A 21780-nucleotide genomic window follows, 5' to 3' on the forward strand; every position below is an offset into this window, starting at 1 on the left:
GCATTGTGGTCTTACAGTATGCAGGGAATAGTTCCATTCTTTTTGTGCCAGTTGAGATCTGATTTGTGACCCGGTGTATAGAACCACTATATGATCTCTTCTGGAGCATGTTCCATGTGCACTCGAGAAGAATGTGTATTCTGTTGCTTTATGATGGAATGCCCTGAATATATGTGTGAAGTCTATCTGCTCCAGTGTGTCATTCAAAGCCCTTTTTTCCTTGTTGATCTTCTGCTTAGATGATCTGTTCATTGAAGTGAGTGGTGTTAACCTCCCCTACTATTATTGTATTATTACCAATGTGTTTCTGTAATTTTGTTATTAATTGGTTTATATAATTGGCTGTTCCCAAGTTAGGGACATAAATATTTACAATTGTTAGATCTTCTTGTTGGTTAGCGTCTATAATTATGATATAGTGTCTCTCTTCATCTTTTATTACAGTCTTTGGTTTACTATCCCAACTTTTTTTTTTAATTTTTTTTTAGGATTTTATTTTTTTTTGACAGAGAGATAGAGAGCACAAGTAGGCAGAGAGGCAGGCAGAGGGAGAAGGAGAAGCAGGCTCCCCGCTGAGCAGGGAGCCCGACATGGGGCTCGATACCAGGACCGTGGGATCATTATTTGAGCCGAAGGCAGCGACTTAACCGACTGTGCCACCCAGGCACCCCGCTATTCCAACTTTTTTTTTTTATCCCTTAGCATGATAAATGGTTCTCCACCTCAATCTGGAGGTGTGTTTGGGTATAAAATTAGTCTCTTGTAGATAGCATATTAATGAGTCTTGTTTTTTTATCCAAATGATACCCTGGGTCTTTTGATCGGAGCATTTAGCCCATTTTCACTCAGAGCAACTATTAAAGATTATTTTATTGCCGTTGTATTACCTGTAAAATTACTGTTTCTTTATATTTTCTGTTTCTTTCTGGTCTTTGTTACCTTTGGGCTCTCTCTTTGCTTACAGGATCCCCTTTAATATTTCTTGCTGAGCTGGTTTAGTGATGACAAATTCTTTTAGTTTCTGTTTGTCCTGGAATCTCTGTATCTCTCCTATTTTGAATGACAGCCTTGTTGGATAAAGTATTCTTGGCTGCATATTTTCCTCATGTAGAACCCCGAATATATCATGCCAGTCCTTTCTGCCTTGTCAGGTCTCTGTGGATAGGTCTGCTACCGGTTGTATGTTTTTACCCTTGTAGGTTACAGACCTCTTGTGATCTGCTTTCAGAATTTTCTGTTTATCTCTGAAATTTACAAGCTTCACAATTATATGTTGAGGTGTTAACTTATTTTTATTGATTTTGAGTTGCCCAGGAGTCTCCTTCCATTTTGAATGACAACCTTGTTGGATAAAGTATTCTTGGCTGCATATTTTCCTCATGTAGAACCCTGAATATATCATGCCAGTCCTTTCTGCCCTGTCAGGTCTCCATGGATAGGTCTGCTACCGGCTGTATGTTTCTACCCTTGTAGGTTACGGACCTCTTGTGAGCTGCTTTCAGAATTTTCTCTGTCTCTCTGAAATTTGCAAGCTTCACAATTATATGTTGAGGTGTTAACTTATTTATTTATTTTTTTGGTATTAAATTTATTTTCATTGATTTTGAGAGGGGGCTTCTCTGTGCCTCCTGGACTTGAATGTCTGTTTCCCTCCCCAGATTAGGAACTTCTCAGCCGTAATCTGTTTATATAAATCTTCTATCGCTTCTCTCTTTCCTCTTCTTACAACCCCAATTATTCTAATATTGTTTTGCTTAATGGTATTGCTGATATCTCAAATTCTCCCCCTCGTGATCCAGTAGTTGTTTATCTCTCTTTTTCTCATCTTCCTTATTCTTCGTCATTTTGTCTTTTATATCACTGACTCTTCTGTCTCATTCATCCTAACAGAGCCTCCCTTTTTCATTGCGTTTCAGTAATAGCCTTTTTGATTTTGACCTGATTAGATTTTAGTTCTTTTATTTCTCCAGGAAGGGATTCTCTAGTGTCTTTGCTTTTTTCAAGCCCAGCTACTATCTTTATAATTGTTGTTTTGAATTCTATTTCTGGCATCTTACTTATAACCATTATGATTAAATCCCTGGAAGTGAGTACTGCCTGTTTTGGGGTGCAAGTTCTTCGGTCTTATGTGAAGAAAAGAATAGGTCCAAGAGAGGGAAAATACAAAAATAGGAATAACACCAGAAAAATATATACTACACAAATTGGAAGATTACAGAAACTAAAAAGAAAAGAAAGAAAAGAAAATGAGAAAAAAATCAAACAAGAAGTTGAAGAGAATAGAATAATAAACTAGATACTGTATTTGTGTATTTTGGTCTGTTTGTTAGAGGAAACTGGAGCCCAAAATAGGAAAGAAGGAAAAACTTATATTTATGTATATATATATATATATATATATATATAATATATATATATGTATGTGTGTGTGTTTATATACGTATGTACGTATATATACACACATACAAAAATGAAGTTGAATACAATGAAAAGAAGCTAAAAATGGAAAATATATATATATAAACCATGAGTGTAAAAATGAAAATACTTAAAAGACTTAAAAATAATTTATAAAATAAGCAAATAGCTGAGAAGAAAAATAAAATATAAACTGAAGGACTAAAGGAATATAAGAAAAAAACATGAATGCTATATAGTTCTTTTCCCTTGAGCTGGAATTTTACGATTCTGTATGATTGATAAACTTGGTATTAGTAGGAAGTTTCTGCTGGCCTTCTGGAGGAGGGGCCTGTTGTGCTGATTTTCAGTTGTCTTTGCCCAAGCGGAATTGCACTACCTTTGCCAGGGGCCAGGTCGTGTTTGCAGCTCCAGAGATGGTGTGGGAGATGAAACTGGCAGCATCCTAATCTCTAGCCCAGGAGTTAACGGTTCGTGCCCCCCACTCTTCAGTGAGCCCTCACAGAAAAGCTGTCAATCACTCTTGTCTCACCTGGCTTCCCTCCAAACTCTGTGTTCACCCAGCCTGTTACTGAGCATCTTTATCTCAGGCACAGGACCCTCTTTTGAGTCCCCAAACTTTGCAAACTCTTCTGGCCCTCACCCGTGCCACTCCTCCTGAGGGAGGGAGGGGGTTCTCCCAGGGGTTCTGCCTCTTGCTGTGTTCCTGCTTGGAGAGTGGTTGCACATCCATGCCATGGTTCATGGTTTATGGCAATACCGAGCAGAATGTTGCACCTGGGCTTGCTGCTTGCAGCTGGTTTCTCTGCTCCAATACCTGAGAACTCTGACACCCTCAGGCACCACCATTCTTTTTGTGATCCCGGGGATCCTGAGACCATGCTGTCCCACCTGCTTTGCCTCCTGAGCACCTTTCAGGCAAACTTCTAAAAATTCTGATTTTGTGCTCTGCTGCTTGTAACACTTTCCAGTAACTGGCTTACGGAGGCTCCCTTCCCCACAGTTTATTTTCTGATATATTGCCTCAGACTCACATCTCTGCACCTCCTACCTTTCAAAAAGTGGTCCCTTTTCTATTTGTAGAATTGCAGCAATTCTTTTCTCAGATCTCCTGTTGATTTTGCAGGTGTTCAGAATGATTTCATGACTATCTAACTGATTTCCTGGGACCAGATGAAATTAGGATCCCCTACTCTGCCATCTTATGTCTCTCCTAAATGTACATTCTTTTAAAAAAATACTCATTGATGTATTGATGACATACAATGGTATATTAGTTTCAGGTGTATGACATAATGATTCGATAATTCTGTACATTACTCAGTGTTTATCATGATAATGTAGTCACCATTTGTCACCATACAATGATTTTACAGCATTATTGACTATTCTATAATGTACTTTTCATCTTTGACTTATTTATTTTATAACTGGAAGATTTTCCTCTTAATTCCGTTCAGCTCTTTTCTCATCTTTCCACTCTCTCTCCTTTCAAACACCAATTAATTCTCTTTATTTATGAGTTCTATTTCTATTTTTATGTTTGTTCTTTGGTTTTTTTTTAGATTCCACATGTAAGTGAAATCATATGGTATTTTTCTTTGTCAGACTTACTTCACTTAGGTCATACCCTTTAGATCTATTCATGTTGTTGCAAATGGCAAGATCTCATTCTTTTTTTTATGGTTTAGTAATATTCCTTTGTATATATATACACATTTCCTATGCATTCATCTATCAGTTTCTACTTCAGTTCTTTTTATATGTTGGCTATTGTAAATAATGCTACAACAAAAATAGTGTGCACATATCTTTTCAAATTAGTGTTTTTATTTTCTTTGGATAAATACCCAGTAGTGGAATTATTGGATCACGATACATTTCTATTTTAATTTTCTGAGGAGCCTCCATACTGTTTTCCATAGTGGTTGTACCGGTTTACATTCCCACCAACACCATTTATTCAAAAGACTATCTTTTCCTCATTGTATATTCTTGCCTTCTTTGTTGTTGATTAATTGACTGTATAAGTGTAGGTTTATTTCTGGGCTCTCTTGTTCCATTGATCTATGTGTCTGTTTTTGTGCCAATGTTATATTGTTTTGATTACTATAGCTTTATAATATAGTATGAAATTATGAGTCCTGACTCCTCCCGCTTTGTTCCTTCTCAAGAGTACTTGGTTATTTGGGACCATATGTGGTTCCATACAACTTTTAGAATTATTTGGTTTAGTCCTGTGAAAAACACTATTTGTATTTTCTTGATAAGGCTTGCAATGAATCTATAGATTCAATATTGTTTTAACAATATTAATTATCACAACCCATAGCATCGTATATCTTTCTATTTGTGTTGTCTTCAGTTTCTTTTATCAATTTCTTAAACTTTTTTAGAGTATAGGTCTTTGACTTCCTTGGGTAAGTTTATTTCTAGGTATTTTTTTGGTACAGTTGTAAATGTGTTTTTTTTTTAATTTTCTGTTTTTGCTATTTTATTATTAGTGTATAGAAATACAACAGGTTTCTGTATATTAATTTTGTATCTTGAGGCTTTACTGAATTCACTTTCTAATAGTTTGTGGTGGAGTCTTTGGGTTTTCTATATATATTATTACTTCATCTGCAAATAGTAGAAGTTACTTTTTCCTTACTAATTTGGATGCCTTTTAGTTTTTTCTCTTGTTTGATTGCTGTGGCTGGGACTTCAGTAGTATGTTGAATAAAAGTGGTAAAAGTGAACATTCTTGCCTTGTTCCTGATCTTAAAGGGAAAGCTTTCCATTTTTTCACCATTGATTATGATGTTAGGTGTGAGAGTTTCTTTTTTTTTTTTATGGCCTCTATTATGTTGAGATTTTCTCTCTAAACCCACTTCATTGAGAGGTTTTTTTTTTAAATCATGAATGGATGTTATATTTTGTCAAATGCTTTTTGTGCATCTATCAAGAGTATTATATGATTTTTATCCTTCTTGTTAATGTAATGTATATCACATTGATTTGCAAATATTAAACCATCCTTGCATCCTTGAAATAAATCCCACTTGCTCATGATGAACGATCCTTTTTATTTTTTATTTATTTATTGATGAATTTTGTTTCCTAATATTTTGTTGACATTTTCCTATCTGTATTCGTCAGCGATATTGGCCTATAGTTTTCATTCTTTGTAGTGTTTTTGGTTTGGTATCAGGGTAATGAGGGCCTCATAGAATGAATTTTTAAGTTTTCCTTTCTCTTCTATTTTTTGGGATAGTTTGAAAAGAACGGATATTAACTCTTCTTTAGATGTTTGGTAGAGGATGTGGATATAAGAGGGAAACCCTCTTATACTGTTGGTGGGAATGCAAGCTGGTACAGCCACCCTGGAAAACAGTATGGAGTTTCCTCAAGATGTTAAAAATAGAGCTTTCCTGTGACCCAGCAATTGCACTAGTAGGTATTTACCTCAAAGATACAGATGTAGTGAAAAGAAGGGGCACATGCACTCCAATGATCATAGTAGCAATGTCCACAATAGCCCAACTGTGGAAGGAGCCAAGATGTTTTTCAGCAGGTGAATGGATAAAGATGTGGTTCATTTACACAATGGAATATTATTCAGCCATCAGAATGGATGAATACCTACCATTTGTATCGACATGGATGGAACTAGAGGGGATTATGCTAAGTGAAATAAGTCAAGCAGAGAAAGACAATTATCATACTCTTTCACTCATATGTGGAATATAAGGAACAGCGTGGAGGATCATAGGGGAAGGGCAGGAAAACTAAATGGGAAGAAATCAGAGAGGGAGACAAACCATGAGAAACTGTGGACTCCGGGAAACAAACTGAGGGTTGCAGAGGGGGTGGGGGGTGGAGAGATGGGGTAACAGGGTGATGGGTATTAAGGAGGTCACATGTTGTGATGACCACTGGGTATTATACATAACTAATGAATCGTTGAATACTACATCAAAATTTAATGATGGCTAATTGAACATAATTAAAATTAAAAAATTGGAAAAAAATCAAATGCCTCTTTTGCTGCCTTGAAAAAAAATGTTTGGTAGAATTCATTTGTGAATCCATTGGGTCTTGAACTTTTGTTTCTTGGGAGTTTTTTGATTACTGATTCATTTTCATTACTTGTAATCAGTCTGTGCAGATTTTCTATTTCTTCCTGATTGAGTTTTGGAAGATTGTTTTTGGGAATTCATCTATTTCTTTAAGGTTGTCCAATTTGTTGAGATGTAATATTTCATAGTATACTCATACAATTCTTTGAGCTTCTGTGGTATCAGTTACTTTTTCTCTCTCATTTCTGATTTTACTTATTTGCTTTTTTTTCTTGATAAATCTGGCTAAAGGTTTGTCAATTTTGTTTATCTTTTAAATAATTAGCTCCTGGTTTCATTGATCTATTCTTTTCTTTAGTGTCCATTTCATTTATTCCCACTCTAATCTTTATTTCCTTCTTACTACTAACTTTGGTCTTTGTCCTTCTTTTTCTAATTCCTTTAGGTATAAGCTTAGATTGTTTATTTGAGATTTTTCTTGTTTCTTGAGGTAGGTCTGTATTGCTTTAAAATTCCCTCTTAGTTTGGGTTTTTCTGCATCCCAAAGATTTGGGACCATTGTATTTCCATTTCCATTTGCTTCCATGTATTTTATTATTTCTTCTTTGATTTTTTTTCACAGACCCATTAGTTGTTTAGGAGCATATTATTTAACCCTATGTGATTGTGTTTTTTCCAGCTTTTTTTCCTTATAATTGATGTTGGAAGAGATGTCTGCTATGATTTCATTCTTCTTAAATTTATTGAGACTTGTTTTGTGGGCTAACATTTGATCTGTCCTGGAGAATGTTCCATGTGCACTTGAAAAGAATTCATTCTATTTTAGGATGGAATGTTCTGTAATTACTCTCAATTTCTCTCTTTACATCTGTTAATATTTCTTTTATGTATTTAGGTGATCTGGTGTTGAGGGCATAGATATTAATTTAACAGTTGTTATATCCTGTTGGATTGATATCTTTAATATTATGTAATATCCTTATGTCTTGTGCTACAGTGTTTGTTTTAAAGTGTGATTTGTCTGATATAAGTATTGCTATTTTTTCTCCCATTTACATGTATTATCTTTTCCCATCTTTTCACTTTCAGTCTATATGTACCCTTAGGTCTGCAATAAGCCTCTTGTAGGCAGTTATATAGACAGGTCTTGTTTTTGTTTTTTTTTTTTAAGGATTTTATTTATTTGACAGAGAGAGATAGTGAGAGCAGGAACACAAGCAGGGGGAGTGAGAGAGGGAGAAGCAGGCCTCCCACCGAGTGGGGAGCCCAACGCAGGGCTCGATCCCAGAACCCTGGGACCATGACCCGAACTGAAGGCAGATGCTTAACAACTGAGCCACCCAGGCTCCCCAGGTCTTGTTTTTTTACCCATCTAGTTATCCTGTGTTTTTTGATTAGAGCATTTAGTATGTTTACATTAAATGTAATTATTGATGTGTATTTACATATTGCCATTTTGTTAATTATTTTCTGGTTGTTTTTGTAGTTCTTCTCTGTTGCTTTTTTATTCTCTTGTTCTCTTCCCTTACAGTTTCAATGGCTTTCTTTAGTGTTGTGCTTGAATTCCTTTCTCTTTATCTTTTTGTATGTCTATTACAGGTTTTTGTTTTGTGGTTGCCATTGGGTTCATATATAACATTCTCTGTATATAGGAATCTATATTAAGTTGGTCATTTAAATTCAAGGACATTCTAAAAGCACTACGTTTTTATTCCTCCCTCCATGTTTTATGTATATGACATCATATATTACATCTTTTTATTTTGTGTATCCCTTGACTAATTTCTAGGTATAATTGATTTTTCTCCTTTTGTATTTTAACCTCTGTACTGGCTGTATAAGTGATTAATCTACTACCTTTACTATATATTTGCTTTTACCACTGAAATATTTTCCTCTAATAATTTTCTTTTCTAGTTATGGCCTTTTCTTTCCACTTAAAGAATTCCATTTCAACATTTCTTATAACACTGGTTTAGTAATGATGAATTCCTTTAACTTTTGTTTGTTTAAGAAATTTCTTATCTCTTTCTATTCTGAATGATAACCTTGTTGGATAGTTATTCTTGGTTGTAGGTTTTTCCCTTTCAGCATTTTGAATATATCATGCTACTTTCTACTGACCTGCAAAGTTTCTGTTGGAATAGCCTTATGAGGTTTCCCTTGCATGTAATTGTTTTTCTTCTGCTGCTTTTAAGAATCTGTCTTTATTGTTAATTTTTGCCATATTAATTATTATGTTTTTGGTGTGGACCTCTTTGGGTTCATCTTGTTTGGCCTCTTTGATTCCTGGACCTGGATGTCTGTTTTCTTTCCCAGATTAGGGAAGTTTTCAGCTATTATTTCTTCAGTAAGTTTTCTGCCCCCTTTTTTCTCTCTTCTCCTTCTGGGATCTCTGTAATGTGAATGTAACATTTGATGATATCAAAGAGGTCCCTTAACCTGCTCTCTTTTTGTTTTGGTTATTTGTTTTGATTTTTAATTTTTCTGTTTAATTTGATTGCATTCTATTACCCTGTCTTGCAGGTTACTGATCTGTTCTGCATCCTCTGACTTGCTGTTGATTCCTTCTAGTGTATTTTTCATTTCACTTATTGTAGTCTTCATCTCTGACTGGTTCTTCTTTACATTTTCTATCTCGTTGAAGTTCTCATTGAGTTCATCCACTTTTTTCTCAAGTCTAGTGAGTATCTTTATGATTATTACTTTGAACTTTATTAGGCATTTTGCTTATATCTGTTCTGTTTAGCTGTCTTTCTGTGATTTTTGTCTTATTCTTTCCTTTGGTACATATTACTCTGCGTCCTCATTTTGTTTAACTCTCTGTGTTTGTGTTTATGTACTAAGTAAGTCAGCTGCACTTCCTGGTCTTGTAAGAAGTGGCCTCCTGTAGTGATGCCTTGCTGGGTCAGTCAGAAGAACGTGCAACTTTTTATTGGGGTCGTGAGTTTGAGCCCCATGTTAGGTGTAGAGATTACCTAAATAAGTAAACAAACAAACATTTAAAAAGAAGTGGCTTCCTATAGAGGTCCTGAGGTCCCTTGTAACACAGTCCCCCCTAGTTGCCAGAACTAGGTGCTGTTCCCTGTGTGGGGTGCATGCACCCTCCAGTTGTGGCTGAGCCATGATTGCTGTGAGTGCAGGGGTGTGTGCAAGGGGCCTCAACCTAGCTGGCTGCAGTTAGCCTCTGCTCAGCTTACAGGCATATTGAAGGTCAGGGCTTGTTCACTGTACAGCCAGCTAAGAGGCCTGACTGCAGAAACTATGGACACAGTGGCATGTGGGGTGATCTCTCTCCCACACATCCCTCACCCCCATCCATGGAGTCATTTTGGAGTGTTGTCAGTCCCAAGTGGGACTGCCTGATGGTATGGCAGGGAAGGGGCTGTTTTGGAGGTTTGCCCTCTCATGTAGGCAGGTTGGGTGGGGTGGGTCTACAGGGTAATGCCAGGGCAAGGTCCATGGTGTTAGCAGGATTGATGAAGAGTGATAGCACTGCCTCTCTAACTGCATGTGACTATTTGCACTGCACTCACAGCAATCATGGCTCAGCCACAACTGGAGGGTGCATGCACCCCACACAGGGGACACCCCTGGAGCACCTAGTTCCGGTGACTAGGGGGGGATTGTGTTACAGGGCACCTCAGGACCTCTTTTCTTACCTGGGGGAGGGTAAGAAAAATGGTGCTTGTTAGCACTTTTATCCCTGGAGGAATTTGTGTATCCTTGCCCTTCTGGCAAAGATCCTAAGAGTAGTAAATAAATCTTCCCAGGCACTTTTCAAAATGCTACTTCTGTGCTCTGTCTTGCAAGGACCAAGCTATTTAGCATGCTGGCTCTTTAGGGGCACGGACATGGTTTCCTATCACTTTCTTGCTCTCCTGGGGTTATAAACCCTGTTGATTTTTAAAGCTCCTGGAGTTAAGCCCCACTGATTTTCAAAGCCAGATATTATGGAGACTTGTCTTCCCATGTGGGTCCCCAGGGCCAGGGTGTAGTGACTGATCCCCTCACTCCTCTGTGCTTGTGATGTCCCTCCCATTTGTGGTTAGTTTTGCCAGGGCTTTGGTTCCTGCTTGCATGTCTGCCCCTCCTACCCTTTTCAATAGGTGGCCTTCTCTCTGATTACCTATAGAAGATCTGTTCAGCCAGTCTCCATGTCATTTTCAGTGAGTTGCATGAGTTAGTTAGATGGAGTTGTTGCCTTGGTGTCCATGGGATGAGGTGAGCTCAGGATCCTCCTGCTCCACCATCTTAAAAATACATTCTTCATCTATAAATTTCCTTCAAAATACTGCTTTGGCTGCATCCCCCCACCATTTTTTATTATTGTATTATTTTTTCTTCCATGTTTCCATCTCTCCTAATCTGAATGTTATAAAGTCTATTATTTTAGTAGTTACTCTAGAAATTTTCACATTCATTGTTTACTTATCAAAGTCTAAAATCAATCACTATTTTTTTTTTAAGATTTTATTTATTTGACAGAGACACAGCGAGAGAGAGAACACAAGCTTGGAGAGTGAGAGAGGGAGAAGCAGGCTTCCTGCTGAGCAGGGAGCCTGATATGGGGCTCGAACCCAGGACCCTGGGATCATGACCTGAGCTGAAGGCAGACGCTTAACAACTGAGTCCAGCTCCCCAATCAGTCACTATTTTTACCCTCTTCCTGATTAATGCAAAGACCTTGGAATACTTTTAACTTTGTTTTTTGCCCAGTTTATTTCCCATTGTTGTAATGTATTTTAATTCTGTCTTCTTTTTAAAGTCCACAAAGTGGTCTCCAGGGTGGCTCAGTCAGTTAAGCGTCTACGTTCGGCTCATGTCTTGATCCCAGGGTCCGGGGATCAAGCCCCATGTCGGTCTCTCTGCTTAGTGGGAAGTCTACTTCTCCCTCTCCCTGTCCCTCTGCCCCCTCCCGTTTCAGTTGTGCTCTCTCTCGCTCTCAAATAAATAAATAAAATATTTTTTAAAAAATAAAGTCCACAAAGCATTTTTATCATTATTTTATGCCATGATTTATATAGATTATATAACACCACTTTTTTACTCTTTAACTGTCTCTGATCTTCAGGCAAAGATGACTGTCCTTCCATCTGAAGTATATCCTTTAGAATTTCCTTTAGGTAGGGTTCTGTTCATCACAAATATTGAGTTTTTGTTACTCTGAAATATTTTTATTTTTATCTTCATTTTTGAAAGGTGTTTTTGCTCTGAATGGAAACTTACATTGATTGTTATTTTTTAAGTATGTTAACTATATTCCATTGTCTGTTGGCCTGCATTGTTGCTGTTGAGGAGTTAACTGTAAATCTTTTTTCTTTTAATTTTTGTATTTTTCATATCTAGAAGTTCTCTTTAGTTCCTTTTTACAACTGCTTTGTTGTTTATAGTCTTTTTTTTAACACGTTTTCAGTTTCTTTTCACTAAACATTGTATTTTGTATGTTCTGTAATTCCTATATCGGTAGTTTTGAGGGACCAGATTTTTTCCCTGGCCCTCATAGTACTTTATTTCTCTTTATATTTTGTTAATCTTTGACTGTGAACTAAGTTTTTCTCACTGTATCAGTGGGAATTTTTTAAGATCTAGGTGTAAGCTACATTTCCTTAGAGATTTGATTTTTTTTTCTCTTTGAGTACCAGACAACAAATTTGGCATGAGACTACATTAAACTTGTTTTTTCTTAGTGTGATGTTTTTCCAATCACCCAGAAATGTGAATGTGGGCAATAAATCCAAGTGAGAGTCAGCTTGTAGTTACAAATTCTTAGGAGAGATTTTTTTTTTTTCCATCTCCCACTTCTATTATGAAGACAATTTTTCTTACAGCCCCCCAGTTGGGGACAGGGGAAGGGACTGTTGTTTTTGGCACAGTGTGGGCTTTCAGCGTCCCAGCTTTGTATTTAGGAAGCCAGATTCTACCAGCCCACCAGTACCTCCATTTAGTAAAAGGTTTAGTCTTCAAAACTGTAAGCACATTTGAAAAAATTTGAATTTTATGAAGAATATCTAACATTATTTGTTCAAATATGATCAATATACATAAATGACAAATCACAAATGAAAGGTTTTTTAGTTATTTAAAATGAACCAGGACTACTTGATCAGGTAATTTGTTGTATCTGTAATATCAAGGTAGTTATAGTGTGATCCCTCAGCCAAAAATATAAAAGTAGGCTTTTTCCATAAAAGAGAAAGTTCCGATATTGCCAAAGTGGTGTTCTTACTGTATATTTGTTTTGCAGATTACAATGTGAGAGTACAGACAAACAGCCAGTGTCACACATCATGCCTCAGTTTTCATTTAGAGCCCAGGAATTAGTCATATATCGGTACTTTAATATATCTTTTCTACAGAAACCGTTCTCTCGAAAAATCACGAGTAAGATAAATTATTATATTTTCCCTCCTTTGTTGTTATTGTTATTTCTCCTTCCCAAACCTTATATTTTTTTTGGCAGATTTATTGAAATATAATTGATACACCATACAAGTCACCTATTTTAAAGTGTAAAATTCCGTTGCTTTTGGTATATTCACAGACTTGTTCAACTAAGTCATTGTTAGAATATTAACCACTGGAAAAAGAAAGACTGTTAAGAGTCATTCTCAAAACAAAACAAAACCAAAAAAAAAAAAAAAAATAGTCATTCTCCATTTCCCCCAAGCTTTCCAATGCTAAGAAACCATGAACTTACTTTGTGTCTCTATAGATTTCTGGACATTTTGTATAAATTGTATTATACAAGTGTAGTCTTTTCTGGGCAGTTTCTTTCACTTAGTAACATAGTATCAAGTTTTATCAATGTTGTAACATATCTGCACTTTAATTGCCAAATAATATTCTATTATACAGATATGCCACATTTTATTCATTGAGCAATTGATGGACAATTGCAGTGTTTCGGTTATTGGCTATTGTGAGTAATGCTGCTATGAACATTCATGTACAAGTTTTTCTGGGGATATATCTTTTCATTTCTCCTGGGTATGTACCTAGAGGTGGAATTGCTGGATCATGTGGTAACTGTAGGTTTAACTTTCTGAGGAACTGCTAGACATTTCCAGTTTCTCCACCTTTTTACCAATACTTTTTTTCATTTTTTTTTATTATGTTATGTTAATCACCATATATTAAATCATTAGTTTTTGATGTAGTGTTCCATGATTCATTGTTTGCATATAACACGCAGTGCTCCGTGCAGAACATGACCTCTTTAATACCCATCACCAGGCTAACCCATCCCCCCACCCGTCTCCCCTCTAGAACCCTCAGTTTGTTTTTCAGGTTCCATAGTCTTTCATGGTTCGTCTGTCCCTCCGATATCCCCTTCATTCTTCCCCTCCTGCTATCTAATTTTTTTTTAACATATAATGCATTATTTGCTTCAGAGGTACAGATCTATGATTCAACAGTCCTGCACAATTCACAGTGCTCACCATAGCACATACTCTCCCCAATGTCTTATCACCCAGCCACCCCATCCCTCCCACCCCCTGCCACTCCAGCAACCCTCAGTTTGTTTCTTGAGATTAAGAATTTCTCATATCAGTGAGGTCATATGATATATGTCTTTCTCTGATTGACTTATTTGGCTCAGCATAATACCCTCCAGTTCCATCCACGTCGTTGCAAATGGCAAGATCTCATTCTTTTTGATAGCTGAATAATATTCCATCGTATATATATGCCACATCTTCTTTAACCATTCATCTGTCGATGGACATTTTGGCTCTTTCCACAGTTTGGCTATTGTGGACATTGCTGCTATAAACATCAGGGTGCGCGTACCCCTTGGGATCCCTACATTTCTATCTTTGGTGTAAATACCGTAGTGCAACTGCTGGATTGTATGGTAGCTCTATTTTCAACTTTTTGAAGAACCTCCATACTGTTTTCCAGAGTGGCTGCACCAGCTTGCATTCCCACCAGAGTGTAGGAGGGTTCCCCTTTCTCCGCAACCCCAACATCTGTCATTGCCTGACTTGTTAATTTTAGCCATGCTGACTGGTGTGAGGTGATATCTCATTGAGGTTTTGATTTGGATTTGCCTGATGCCGAGCAATGTTGAGCACTTTTTCACGCGTCTGTTGGCAGTTTCGATGTCTGCTTTGGAAAATGTCTGTTCATGTCTTCTGCCCATTTCTTGATTGGATCATTTGTTCTTTAGGTATTGAGTTTAAGAAATTCTTTATAGATTTTGGATACTAGCCCTTTATCTGATATGTCATTTGCAAATACCTTCTTCCATTCTGTCAGTTGTCTTTTGGTTTTGTTGACTGTTTCTTTTGCTGTGCAAAAGCTTTTTATCTTGATGAGGTCCCAGTAGTTCATTTTTGCCCTTCTTTACCTTACCTTTGGCGATGTTTCTAGGAAGAAGTTCCTGCAGTTGAAGTCGAAGAGGTTGCTGCCTGTGTTCTTTAGGATGTTGATGGACTCCTGTCTCACGTTAAGTTCTTTCAGCCATTTTGAGTCTATTTTTGTGTGTGGTGTAAGGAAATGATCCAGTTTGATTCTTCTGCATGTGGCTGTCTGATTTTTCCAACACCATTGGTTGAAGAGACTGTCTTTTTTTCCATTGGACATTGTTTCCTGCTTTGTCAAAGATTAGTTGGCCATAGAGTTGAGGGTCCATTTCTGGGCTCTCTATTCTCTTCTGTTGATCTATGTGTCTGTTTTTGTGCCAGTACCGTACTGTCTTGATGATGACAGCTTTGTAATAGAGCTGGAAGTCCGGAATTGTGATGCCGCCAGCTTTGCTTTTCTTTTTCAACATTCCTCTGGCTATTCGAGGTCGTTTCTGGTTCCATACAAATTTTAGGATTATTTGTTCCATTTCTTTGAGAAGAGTGGATGGTATTTTGATGGGGAATGCATTGAATGTGTAGATTGCTCTCGGTAGCATTGACATCTTCACAATATTTGTTCTTCCAAATCATGAGCTTGGATTGTTTTTCCATTTCTTTGTGTCTTTCTCACTTTCTTTCATGACTATTTTATAGTTTATGAGTACAGATTCTTTGCCTCTTCGGTTAGATTTTTTCCTAGGTATCTTATGGTTTTCGGTGCAATTGTAAATGGGATCGACTCCTTAATTTCTCTTTCTTCTGTTTTGTTGTCGGAATGCCACTGATTTCTGTGCATTAATTTTATATCCTTCCACTTTACTGAATTCCTGTATGAGTTCTAGCAGTTTTGGGATGGAGTCTTTTGGGTTTTCCACATAAAGTATCATATTATCTGCAAACAGTGAGAATTTGACTTCTTCTTTGCCAATTTAGATGCCTTTTATTTCTTTTTGTTGTTTGATTGCGGTGGCTAGGACTTCTAATACTGTGTTGAATAGCAGTGGTGATAGTAGACATCCCTGCCTTGTTCCTGACCTTAGTGGGAAAGCTCTCAGTTTTTCCCCATTGAGAATGATATTCGCTGGAGGTTTTTCATAGATGGCTTTTATGATATTGAGGTATGTACCCTCTATCCCTATACTCTGAAGAGTTTTGATCAAGAAAGGATGCTGTACTTTGTCAAAAACTTTCTGCATCGATTGAGAGGATCATATGGTTCTTGTTCTTTTTTTTTTTCTTAATGTATTCTATCACATTGATTTGGATGTTGAACCAGCCTTGCAGCCCAGGGATAAATCCCACTTGGTCGTGGTGAATAATCCTTTTAATATACCGTTGGATCCTATTGGCTAGTATTTTGATGAGAATTTTTGCATCCATGTTCATCAAGGATATTGGTCTGTAATTCTCCTTTTTGGTGGGGTCTTTGGTTTGGGGAGCAAGGGAATGGTGGCCTCATCAAACGAGTTTGGAAGTTTTCCTTCCATTTTATTTTTTGGAACATTTTCAGAAGAATAGGTATTAATTCATCTTTAAATGTTTGGTAGAATTCCCCTGGAAAGCCATCTAGCCTTGAGATTTTGTTTTTTGGGAGATTTTTTATTACTGCTTCAATTTCCTTAGTGATAACAGATCTGTTCAGGTTTTCTATTTCTTCCTGGTTCAGTTTTGATAGTTGATACATCTCTAGGAATGCATCCATTTCTTCCCGGTTATCTAATTTGCTGGCATAGTATGGCTCATGATATGTTCTTATAATTGTCTTTCTTTGGGGTTGGGTGTGATCTCTCCTCTTTCATTCATGTTTTTGTTGATTTGGGTCATTTCTCTTTTCTTTTTGATGAGTCTGGCCAGGGGTTTATCAATCTTGTTAATTCTTTCAAAGAACCAGCTCCTTGTTTCGTTGATCTGTTCTACTGTTGTTTTGGTTTCTATTTCATTGATTTCTGCCCTGATCTTTATTATTTTTCTTTTTCTGCTGGGTTTCAGCTTTATTTGCTGTTTTTTCTCTAGCTCCTTTAGGTGTAGGATTAGGTTGTGTGTTTGAGACCTTTCTTGTTTCTTGAGAAAGGCTTGTTTGCTATATACTTTCCTCTTAGGACTGCCTTTGCTGTATCCCAAAGATTTTGAACAGTTGTGTTTTCATTTTCATTGGTTTCCATGAATTTTTTTTAATTCTTCTTTAATTTCCTGGTTGATCATTCATTCTTTAGTAGGATGCTCCTTAGCCTCCATGTATTTGAGTTCTTTCCAACTTTCCTCTTGTGATTGAGTTCTAGTTTCAAAGCACTGTGGTCTGAAAATATGCAGGGAATAATCCCAGTTTTTTGGTACCGGTTGAGACCTGATTTGTGACCTAGGATGTGATCTATTCTGGAGAATGTTCCATGGGCACTAGAGAATAATGTGTATTCTTTAGCTTTGGGATGGAATGTTCTGAATATGTCTGTGAAGTCCATTTGGTCCATTGTGTCACTTAAAGTCTTTATTTCCTTGTTGATCTTTTGCTTAGATGATCTGTCCATTTCAGTCAGGGGGGTGTTAAAGTCCCCCACTATTATTGTATTGTTCTCGATGTGTTTCTTTGCTTTTGTTATTAATTGCCTTATATAATTGGCTGCTCCCATGTTAGGGGCATAGATATTTACAATTGTTAGATCTTCTTTCTTGTTGGATAGACCCCTTAAGTAGGATACAGTGTCCTTCCTCATCTCTTATTACAGTCTTTGGTTTAAAATCTAATTTGTCTGATGTAAGGATTGCCACCCCAGCTTTCTTTTGGTGTCCATTAGCATGGTAAATGGTTTTCCACTCCTTCACTTTCAATGTGGGGGTGTCTTTGGGTCTAAAATGAGTCTCTTGCAGACAGCATATCGATGGATCTTGTCCTTTTATCCAATCTAATAGTCTGTGTCTTTTGATTGAGGCATGTAACCCGTTACCACCAGAGTAACCATTGAAAGATATAAATTTAGTGCCATTGTATTGCCTGTAAGGTGACTGTTGCTGTATATTGTCTGTGTTCCTTTCTGGTCTATGTTGCTTTAGGCTCGCTCTTTTCTTAGAGGACCCCTTTCAATATTTCTTGTAGGGCTGGTTTCGTGTTTGCAAATTCCTTTAGTTTTTGATTGTCCTGGAAGGTTTTGTCTTTCCTTCTATTTTCAGTGACAACCTAGCTGGATATCGTATTCTTGGCTGCATATTTTTTTCATTTAGTGCTCTGAATATATCATGCCAGTCCTTTCTGGCCTGCCAGTTCTCTGTGGATAGGTCTGTTGCCAATCTAATGTTTCTACCATTTTAGGTTACAGATCTCTTGTACCAAGCTGCTTTCAGGATTTTCTCTTTGTCTCCAAGACTCATAACTTTACTATTAGATATAAGGGTGTTGACTTATTTTTATTGATTTTGAGGGGGGTTCTCTGTGCCTCCTAGATTTTGTTGCCTGTTTCATTCCCCACATTAGGGAAGTTCTCTGCTATATTTTGCTCCAATATACTTTCTGCCCCTCTCTCTCTTTCTTCTTCTTCTGGGATCCCAATTATTCTAATCTTGTTTCGTCTTATGGTATCACTTATCTCTCTAATTCTGCCTTCGTGATCTAATAGTTTATCTGTCTTTTTCTCAGCTTCTTTATTTTCCATCATTTGCTCTTTTATATCACTAATTCTCTCTTTGCCTCATTTATCCTAGTAGTTATAGCCTCCACTTTTGATTGTACCTCATTAATAGCCTTTTTGATATCGACTTGGTTCGATTTTAGTTCTTTCATTTCTGCAGAAAGGGTTTCTCTAATAACTTCCATTTTTTTTCAAGCCCAGCTAGTATCTTTAAAATCATCATGCTGAGCTCTAGTTCCGACATCGTACTAATGTCCATATTGAGTACGTCCCTGGCAGTCGGTACTGCCTCTTGTTCTTTTTCTGAGGTGATTTTTTCCGTCTTGTCATTTTTTCCAGAGGAGAATAGATGAATGAGAGAACAAAATGTTAATGGGGTACCAATGTCCCCAGAAAATATACTCTAAACAAATCAGAAAAGACCTAAAACCGGGAGAAAAGAAAGTGAAAGAAAGAAAAAAACACAAAGAAAAAGACAAAAACAAACCAGAACAGAACAAAACAAAACAAAAAAAAGAATATGATCAAATATGATCAGGCTGGTGCATAGATCAGTGCCACACAATAGATTTTGGGTGTATTTTGGTCTGTTAGAATAAAGTACCTCCCAAAATTTTAAAGAAAGAAAAACATATAGGTACAAAAATAAGGGTTAATACGTTGAGGGATGGAATATGACTGTAAAGATGAAATTATAAAAGATTTTATAAAGGGAATTGATAAGTTGCTTGAAAAAAGAAAGAAGAGAATTAAAAAAAAAGGGGGGGGAGAGAATGTGATCAGGCAGGAGACTAGAACAAAGCCATACTCTAGAGATTTAGGGTATATTTTGATCTGTTAGAAGAAACTGTATCTCAAAATTTTAAAGAGAGATCAACTTATATATATATGCCAAAAATAAGGGTTACTACTGTGAAGGGGTAGAATATGACTCAAAAAATATACATAAAAATGGTTTTTTAAAAAGGGATTGATAAGATGTTGGTTTAAAAAGGGAAAAAGAAAAATTAAAAAAAAATTTAAAAAAATTAACTTTGAAGGAGTAAAGAATCATGGTAGAAAAGCCATGAATTCTATGTGCACTATTCCCCTATCTCTGGAGTTCTGCCGTTCTCCTTGATTGGTAAACTTGGTCTTGGCTGGCAGTTCTTGCTGATCTTCTGGGGGAGGGGCCTATTGCCGTGGTTCTCAGATGTCTTTGCTGGAGGTGGAATTGCCCTGCCCTTGTGGTCCCGGCTAAGTAATCTGCTTAGGTTTGCTCTTGGGAGCTTTTGTTCCCTGCAAGTTTTCATTTGGCTTTGGAGGACAAGAGTGAAAATGGTGGCCTCCCAAACTCCACCCCAGAGGAGCCAAGAACTTGGGGCCCCACTCCTCAGTGCTCCCCCAGAGAAAAGCAGTCAGTCACTCCCTTCTCCTCGGTTTCTGGCTGCGCTCCATTCTCACCCGGCCTGTGACCGAGCGTTTCTATCTCTGTCACCTGACCCCATGTGGATTCTCCAAACCCAGCAGATCCCTGCGGTGCGCTCCTGTGCCGCTCCTCCTGGGGGAGGAGGGGGAGTCTGGATCTGCCCCTTGTTGGGTCCCTGCTGGAACAGCAAGGGCCCGAGTGTGCTGTGGATTAGGGTTTATGGCTACCCTGAGCTGAGAGCCCACTCCTTGGCTCTGTCTCTGCGCTGGCTTGCCTGCTCCAATACCTGGGAGCTCTGCCACACTCAGGTAGCCCTGGTCTTTCTGTGACCCCAAGGGTTCTCAGACCACAGTCACGTGAGGGTTCCACCCCCCACTTAGCCACTGGAGTGTCGTCCCTCAGTGGAGCCGACTTCTAAAAGTTTTGATTTTGTGCTCCGCGGCTCTATTACTTGCTAGAAGCACTGGACAGAGACCCCTTCCCCTGCCGTCTATCCTCCCAAATATTGCCTTGGATTTACTTTTCTGCACCACTTACTTCCAGAAAGTGGTCGCTTTTCTCTTCAGAGAGTTGTTGCTATTCTTTTCTTTGATCTCCTGTTGAGTTCGTAGGTGTTCAGAATGGTTTGATCCCTATCCAGCTGAATTCCTGGGACCAGACGAAATCCAGGTCTCCTACACCTCTGCCATCCAGCTCCGCCCCCCCCTTACGAATACTTCTTATCTTAGTGGGTATGAATAGCTGTCTTCTAGTGGCTTTGATTTACATTTCTCTAATGGATAATAATGTTGAACATTATTTTCATGTGCTTATTGTTCATTTTTATATCTTCTTTGGAGAAATGTCAATTCACATCCTTTATGCATTTTTGTTTTTATTACAATTTTTTAAAAAAGTTTTATTTGTATTCAATTTAATTAACATATGTTGTATTATTAGTTTCAAAGTAGAATTTACTGATTCATCAGTTGCATACAGCACCCAATTCTCATTACTTCAAGTGCCCTCCTTAATGCCCATCATCCAATTACCCCATCCTCCCACCCCCTTCCCTTCCAGCAACCCTGTTTGTTCCCTATAGTTAAGTCTCCCTTAACTTATGGTTTGCTTCCCTCTCTGTTTTTATCTTATTTTATTTTTCCTTCCCTTCCCCTATGTTCATGTATTTTGTTTCTTAAATTCCAAACATGAGTAAAATCATATGGCATTTTTCTTTCTCTGACTTATTTTGCTTAGCATAATACCCTCTAATTCCATCTACGTCATTGCAAATGGCAAGATTTCATTCTTTTTGATATCTGAGTAATAGTTCATCATCTATCAGTCTCTATCTATCATCTATCTATCTGTCTCACATCTTCTTTACCATTCATCTGTTGATCGGCATCTAGGCTCTTTCCATAGTTTGGCTGTTGTGGACATTGCTGCTATAAACATTGGGGTGCCCCTTCAAGTCACTATGTTTGTATCCTTTGGATAAATACCTAGTAGTGCATTTGCTGGGTTGTAGGGTAGTTCTATTTTTAATAATACAACTTCTTTATAATTTTGATTTTCTTATATGGTTAAAAGTTAACACTGACAAACACAATCTTAGTATACTTTCTAAGAGTGGAATTATGGAGTCAAAGGATGTAAATATCTTTATAGCTCTTATATGACATCACATTACTTTTAGAAAGTAAACTGTGCTTTTGTTTAGTAAATATGCTTAAAAATTTTTTTCATTTACTTTGAAGTTGATACAATCATAAGTTGAATTTTGCTTTGGGTGGCAGTAATGTCAGTGATAAAACCCAGGGTCAAGTTATATGTGTATTTCATCATCTGAAGAAATATAATGGTACATCTAATGGGACATTTTGTACTGATGCTGAAAACTAGAACAGCCAATTGCCTTGTTAACTAAAGGTTAATATGAC

The 21780-nt window shown here is 37.3% G+C and overlaps 1 protein-coding gene across 2 annotated transcripts in view; it reads left to right on the plus strand.

Moving 5' to 3' along the window:
- The window catches only part of KIAA2026 (KIAA2026 ortholog), a 150231-nt gene that overhangs the window by 68529 nt on the left and 59922 nt on the right, over nt 1-21780 (plus strand). The window lies entirely within an intron of this gene.

The sequence above is a fragment of the Zalophus californianus genome, chromosome 13, assembly GCF_009762305.2.
Source record: "Zalophus californianus isolate mZalCal1 chromosome 13, mZalCal1.pri.v2, whole genome shotgun sequence".
NCBI lineage: Eukaryota > Metazoa > Chordata > Mammalia > Carnivora > Otariidae > Zalophus > Zalophus californianus.